This window comes from Triticum aestivum, chromosome 1A, assembly GCF_018294505.1.
Source record: "Triticum aestivum cultivar Chinese Spring chromosome 1A, IWGSC CS RefSeq v2.1, whole genome shotgun sequence".
NCBI classification, from domain to species: Eukaryota; Viridiplantae; Streptophyta; class Magnoliopsida; order Poales; family Poaceae; genus Triticum; species Triticum aestivum.
This window is the reverse complement of record NC_057794.1, coordinates 509,810,526-509,817,645: the sequence shown is the minus strand read 5'-3', so window position 1 is coordinate 509,817,645 and position 7,120 is coordinate 509,810,526. Positions and strand designations below refer to the sequence as shown.

The following is a 7,120-nucleotide window of genomic DNA, read 5'->3' as shown; positions in this document are numbered from 1 at the left end:
GCGCCAGTGTGTGTGTGTTGATATAACTAAAGATCCCATCAAATTTAAATTTGTTACCAATTCCATATCGCAACGCATTAATCCGATTGACGATCCATTTCCACCTTTAGCTTCGCGGTGTGAGATCTTCGATAATAGATCTCATGTCGACATGTTTTGACAAAAATACAATACTTAACAACTTATTGTCACCTAGTTATCAGGTCATTAGCCAATTAGTTGTCATATATCCTATATAACTAAATAGGTGATCTTCACCAATAAATTATTCTTAACATGCAATCATGTATGGAAAAATTCCACCTCAACATGCACCCTTGCATGAGAATTTCATCCAATCATCCTACTTATACATTAAATATAAATATTCTGCATACTTATAATCAATTTCATATGTGTTCTTATTTTCATTTATCCTAGTGTTAACCCAAACATTCATGTTAAATACAATCAAATCTCATTAGATTAATCAAATTCCACGGGAACGCAATGGGGTATCATCTAGTTATATTAACGATGCTTCGATCCCTACCTGGATCAGTTATGGCTCGATTCAAATAGATATTCAATGCCTGAATGATCTAGTGGTCAAGCGTGATGTCATTGTGCATGTAAGAATACACATCGGTCTTTTATATGCCTTCATTAAGGGTGGTCAAGAAGCCGAAATATGGAAGGGTCCAAAGATTCCCTAAGAAGTTCTGAAGCCAGGTTGCATGGCACTATGGAGGCCTAGTCCAGACAGTTAGTTAATGGAGACATCAAGAAAACTGAGGTTGGTGTGGTTTATTTGACACAGGAGGAGCCCAACACGATTTCATCTTGGGAGATTCTAAGAGAAGCATGACCAAAATTCTAGACAAGCTTGAGAAATACACACAGTGTACTAAACCTAGGGTGGCCCATCGGCTAGGAAGCAGACAATTAATGGGCTGGCCTCAAGGCCCATAGCCAAGGTGTGGCCTAGGATCCTTGCTCCGCGGGAAGCGCTCCTTTCGGGAGGATCTCATCTTGCCGTGCAAGTCAAGAAGCCCTCATCCGATCCGGACCCTAGGTCGGTTAGCAAAAGGTATAACCTTGAGTCTCGAACACCTTTATAAGAAGAGACCAGGGGTAGTTCGAGGCATCTGACTATAGCATCATTGTCTCGATAGCATTATCACCACATACCCCCTCATACGAGACGTTTTTCCCCATCAATTAAATCCAAAGTAGGAGTAGGCTCTTACCTCTATGATGAGGGCCCGAACCTGGGTAAACTCATCACATGTGAATCCCCTCCGGTACTTCCGATCCCGCGCATCATCCTCTCGGGACTATTGACGGTTTTCAGTACCTTCACTAATTCTTTTGGGACACAAGATGAAAACGAAATATGACAATGCTTTCAAGGCTTGGCAAGCTGAACTCTTGTAATTTCTGTTTCTGCCTCTTTTTGGCTTAGTTTGTTAAGGTTTGTTTTCCTTCATTTATCTTACTTTTTTGGCTGATCTCAAACGAGTGCATCCATACACTTCCTAACGATATAAAAAGTTGCAGTTGTGTTTGCCCCGCTCGCCATGAAAATCATGTTATTTATCTAGACGAATTTAGCTCTGCTTGAATTTTTGTTGTATATAATGGATGGATGTGATGTCATTGCAGCCAACACATCTTTGATAAAGTTCTTTCATGATTTTACGCTCGGTAATTTTTTGGGTTTTTGCAAGAAGATGTCTTGAATCCAATTATAGTGAATGCAATTACATTTAACAAAAGAATTAAATTTAATACACAAAGGGACCATGCTATGACTGATCAAGGAAAAAAGGACCACAATCATCGTTCACTCTAAAAGAACAACATAAGACCAGCCGCAACAACAATTAGACCGAGTCGGGCCACCGCAGACTGATCAACGCCAGCCTCCGCAGTTGAGCTTAATACTGTCTCGGACTGGCAATGACGTCGGTTCCCTGTCCGTCGGCACCGCTGCACAGTCCGCACTTCTTTGGACTTGACGTTGACCTCGACCTTCATGCTGGCATCGCAGTGCCCAGAGACGCCGCAGATGAAATATCGGGTCCCGACGGTGGCAAGCGGAACAACATCGTTACCGGTCGAGAAAGTCGCTATGGGGCTGGAGCCGTTGCAAGAGTCGTACCCTGTCTTGCTCACCTCCACCATGTTGTGCACATCGGTGGAGTACTGGAACTTGAGCTCATCGCCGGTGGTGAACCTGATTCTGGAAACCCACTGGGAGTAGTTGGTCTGAGGTCCCATGAACCGTTCGGCGCTCCCACGGTGTGGCTGGCGCCGAGCGCCGTCCCAAGCATGGCCATGGCCACGGTGATCAGAATAAGAGCTTTGGTCCCCATGGATTAAATATGGATATACTAGCTAGCTGACTTAGTAGTGACTCAAAATATGATGGGGGTGGAAGTTAGCGCTAGAGAGAAAATTGGTTATGTTGTCTGATCAACTAATGATCACAAGCTCCAAGGAAGCTAAAGAGAGAAATGGCTTCAGGATGGATGGTGTTGTGAGATCATTGATACTAGTGTGTCGACATATATAGGCGATGGGTGTGCTAAGGGATCACCGGGTGTAAGCGCGTTGACCAGGTGACATAGAGTAGGTCGTCTAAAATGCATGAAAATAACATCGTACACGTTATCTCCTGAAACTGATATTATTATATATGCTTGGCTCCATAGCTTTAATAGAAAACTAACAATGGAGAAGATGTGCCCGGTAGCCGTTAGTAGAACGGGTCTGGGGAGAAAATGATTAGTACGTAACCAAATTGTAAGTAGACCATGTCCAAACAATTAGTTAGGAAATCATCAGTAGCCATCAGTAGACCTTGTCCTCGATCGATTCGGATGCCCGCACGAGCGTACTAAACATAAATTAATCCAACATATTCTCTAGTTAAACATTCCAAACGTGTTAGTGCGAATATGTACTACATCGGTACGTCAAATAATTATATAATTAATTAAGGTTCTTCTAAAATAATAATTAAGATGTATGCCACTGTCAAAATTCACGGAAATTCACTATTGATAATATGTTGTGTTGACCAAATTCAAAAGTTGCATAGTCTGCAGGGTAAGGCGCCTCGCTGTTGTCATACAGCTAAAATCATATTTGGCAAAGAGGATTTATAGTTGGTCCTAGTTTTTGGTAGTGAGAGGTAAGTTCACTAATAATTAGTTGTCATATATGTACTATACATTTGAGCTAAACCACGATATTTATTATGGATCAGAGGGGGAATTTTTTTTATCACCACCATTTCTCCTTGAGATGCTCTTGTTTCTTTCTTTTTAGTATGAGTTCCCCTGTTCCATTCCATACAATAAAACCACTACATTTTGCAGTGCGCCCAAATATCAAGGGGTAATCTCTGTAGTCCTGAGTGGGGAACTATACCTTAGGCACATTGGCTTCAACTTGGTACTTACGTCCAAACACTACCACTAAGTATACACCTTAAATATAGAGGAAAACTCTCATAAGAGAACAATTTGAAGCAGGCTCACAAGGTCCGCCCTGGAGAGGTTATAACATTTGTGAGGTGAATGAAAATTCAAAGCAGAATGAAAAAAATATTTATACTAATATTATCTTTTTGGTTACTCATCTCTTAGCCCTTTTCTCTGATACGATAATGTAAAAGTAAATGCCTTTATAGCTGCTAAGATAAAATCATAAATCTACCATCTTAAAAGAAAAACGACGGAGGAAAGCTACGCTCGCCAAAGAGAGAAGCTACAAAGCGACACCGCCATGCTGCATCCGGCCATGGTTTTTGCTGGAACCAGTCAATGAGGACACAAGAACCAACCGTGGTGCATCCCAGGAACCCGACGGCAATAGATGCTGCATACGGTCATCTTTTTTGATGGAATTGACATGTGTTAATGTTGACATGGGGCAGGAGAAAAGCTGCAAAACCTCAGCGACCGTGCAACCATGGTTCCCGCGAGCTACGACGGCGCCGACAGGCATGGAATGGCGGCATGCTTCTAGAAGGGCGGCGAGGTGCTGAGACCCGTCGGCAAAAAAGTTGCAAGCAGTCATCAGAGTAGCTACGACGGTGGTGACCGCGAGCTGCGCATTTTTTCTGGAACTGACAGGCCACAGGTGAAGTCCTTTTGCTGGAATCGGCTCGCGCATTTGCTGGAACCAGAGACTGTAGATGTTGGAATCAGCGACGGTGAGCACCGGCTTGGGGGGGGGGGGGCACTGGCAAGCTGCGTGAGGGGAATGGTGTTGGGCAAGGCTGTGCAAGGTGTGGGGAGGAAGGAGCTGAGCAGCCAAATCAGACGGCCTACACAGGTTGCATTTGATGGCTAGTGCGCGGCCGACCGGCACCAAGCACTGCCCTTATTTATTCCATGATTATATACACTTGATTATAGTTTGGTTTTGCAAGACAATAAGTTAAATCCAATTATAATGGAAGAAATTACATTTAACAAAAAAATTGATTTACAATACACAAATAATGCCCGACACATCAAGAAGAAAAAAACATCACAGTCGTCGGCCACTAAAAGAACAACACGAGACCAGCCGCGATAACGGCCAGACCTAGTCGCACCACCGCACACTGATCAATGCCAGCCTTCGTGGCCGAGCTTAATACAGTCTCGAACAGGCACCAGAGCCGCTTCCCCATCCCTCGGCACCGTTGTACTGTCCGCACTGCCTTTGACTTCACGTTGACTTGAACCTTCATACCGGCGACGCAATGCCCAGGGATGCCGCAGATGAAGTACCGCGTCCCAGTGGATGCAAGTGGGACGATGTCGTTGCTGGTCAGGAACATCGCGATGGGGCTGGAGCTGTTGCAGGCATTGTACCCAGCCTTTCTCACCTCCACCACATTGTGCATGGTGGTGGAGTATTGAAACCGGAGCTCATCGCCGATGGTAAACCTAGTTCTCGAAGCTCACATGGTGTAGTTGGTCTGCAGGTCCCATGATCTGGCCGACACGCCCACTGTTTGACTGGCGCCGAGCACCATCTGGAGCATGGCCACAGCCAGGGTGATCAGGATAAGAACTTTAACCCCCATGGATTAAATGTCAGATCGACTAGCTAGCTAACTGAAAAGATCAGAGCTGGAAGTTAGCACTAGAGAGAAATTTGATAGGATCCAAGGAAGTTATAGAGAGAAATGGCTGCACGATGGAATGTGCTGTAAGATCGTTGATGACACTATGTCAAAATATATAGGTGATGGATTGGTTCAAGCTAGGATCATCAGGTGTAAGCGCGTTGATCAGGTGAGGTATGGTAGGTCTAAGATGCATGAATATGAGAAATAGTACTCCCAGATGAATTTAAATACAAATTGGTGCGTGCATGCTTGGCTCGCCTATTATACTATGATAATCTAATAATAATGGTGACGATGGGATCCATAGCCGAGAGTAGACTGGGTCTGGCAGCAAACCCTCAGGCTGCTATCGATCTGGTGCCCGAGCATGCTAAACAATAATTATTTGAACATAATCTTTGATTAAAAATTATGAACGTATTCGTGCGCGTGTGCATATTTCAACCGCACAATAATTGATTTATTAAGATGTATGTCACTGTAAAAATAGGAAAATAAAATGTAATCGTCTTTTTCAAAGTGTATACAAATTACGTACCATAGCTTTATTATATAGAAAGCGGGATAACAGATACAAAAAGGGCAGTAATAGGCGTTGGTCAACTGAATTTGGTCAAGATCGGTCACCATTGCGCGCCATTGTAATAGGCCATCAAGGACCGTTGATTTCACGAATCGTTCTCTCTCTCTCAATACAAGCTTCGCCCCCTTTATAGATAAAGGTATAAACAACCAAACCGATACAAAATGACCCGATGCGAGGCATCGAGGAGAACCTCATAAGCTGATCTAAAGAAAATCAGTAATACTAGCCAAAAATTCTCAAAACGCACTAAGTCCACCTAAGCGCCTAGAGCTAGCAGCCGAGAAGAAGCACATGAAACCCACCACCATGCAGAGGAAGACCCACCCGCACCGACGACGCCCCCGGGAGGGTACCGACACAAAGCGTCGCCACCGTTGCATCAGCCGAAGCTAAGAAAAGTTTCACCTTGAGAGTTGGACGGCAAGGAGAGGTCCAAGGCGACGCCCCAAGAGGAATACAACATCCGCATGCTTTGTCGCCGCCAGCGCCGGAGCGCAAAGCTTTCGCTCGACCACAACTCCCACGACATCGAGGGAACTCTCACGGGGACCCCACCATGATGGAATGGGAGCAACAGATCCAGATCAGGGCAAAGCTTTCATTGAAGTCATCTGCTCCGCAAGGATCACCCATCACCGTGCACCTCGCCACCCACAGGGCCAAGGTACATCGTCAACACCCGCCACCACATCGCTCACCAGAGAGCTAAGCAACGTAGCCCGTGTCGGGGTTAAATCCGGCGGCTCTCAGGTAAGGGATCCCGAGCTGATGATTTTAGCTTGATGGTAACAGGATGAACAAGGGCTTGGCGAGCTGAACTCTTGTAATTTTAGTGTCTTGGCGAGCAGATTTTGGGACACAAGATGAAAACGAAATATGGCAATGCTTTCAAAGCTTGGTGAGCTAAAGTCTTGTAATTTTCATTTCTTCTTTTTTGGCTCAGTTTGTTGGGGATTGTTTTCTTGATTTATCTTCTTTCTAGGCTCATCTCAAACCAGTGTGTACATACACTTCCCAATAATATAATATTTTGCACTGGGTGTTTACCCCACAGTTTCGCCTTAAAAATCATGTTACTTATCTAGACGAATTTAGCTCTGAATTTCTGTTGTATATAATGGATGGATGTAATGTCATTGCACTCAACACATCTTTGATACATTTATTTCATGGTTACACGCTTGGTCATTATTTGGGTTTTTGCAAGAAGATATGTTGAATCCAATTATAATGAATGCAATTACATTTAACAAAAGAATTGAATTTAATACACAAAGGGACCATGCTACGACCGAACAAGGAAAAAAGGACCACAATCATCATTCACTCTAAAAGAACAACGTAACACCAGCCGCAACAACTATCAGACCGAGCCGGGTCACCCGCCGCAGCTGAGCTTAATACTGTCTCAGACTGACACC

At 44.2% G+C, this 7,120-nt stretch overlaps 2 pseudogenes; both read right to left on the bottom strand.

Moving 5' to 3' along the window:
* The window catches only part of LOC123165108 (uncharacterized), a 4,027-nt pseudogene extending 1,535 nt beyond the window's left edge, over positions 1–2,492 (bottom strand).
* A 2,048-nt stretch (positions 2,493–4,540) lies between these two features.
* LOC123164934 (uclacyanin 1-like) lies at positions 4,541–5,068 on the bottom strand (annotated as a pseudogene).
* Positions 5,069–7,120: the final 2,052 nt, after the last annotated feature.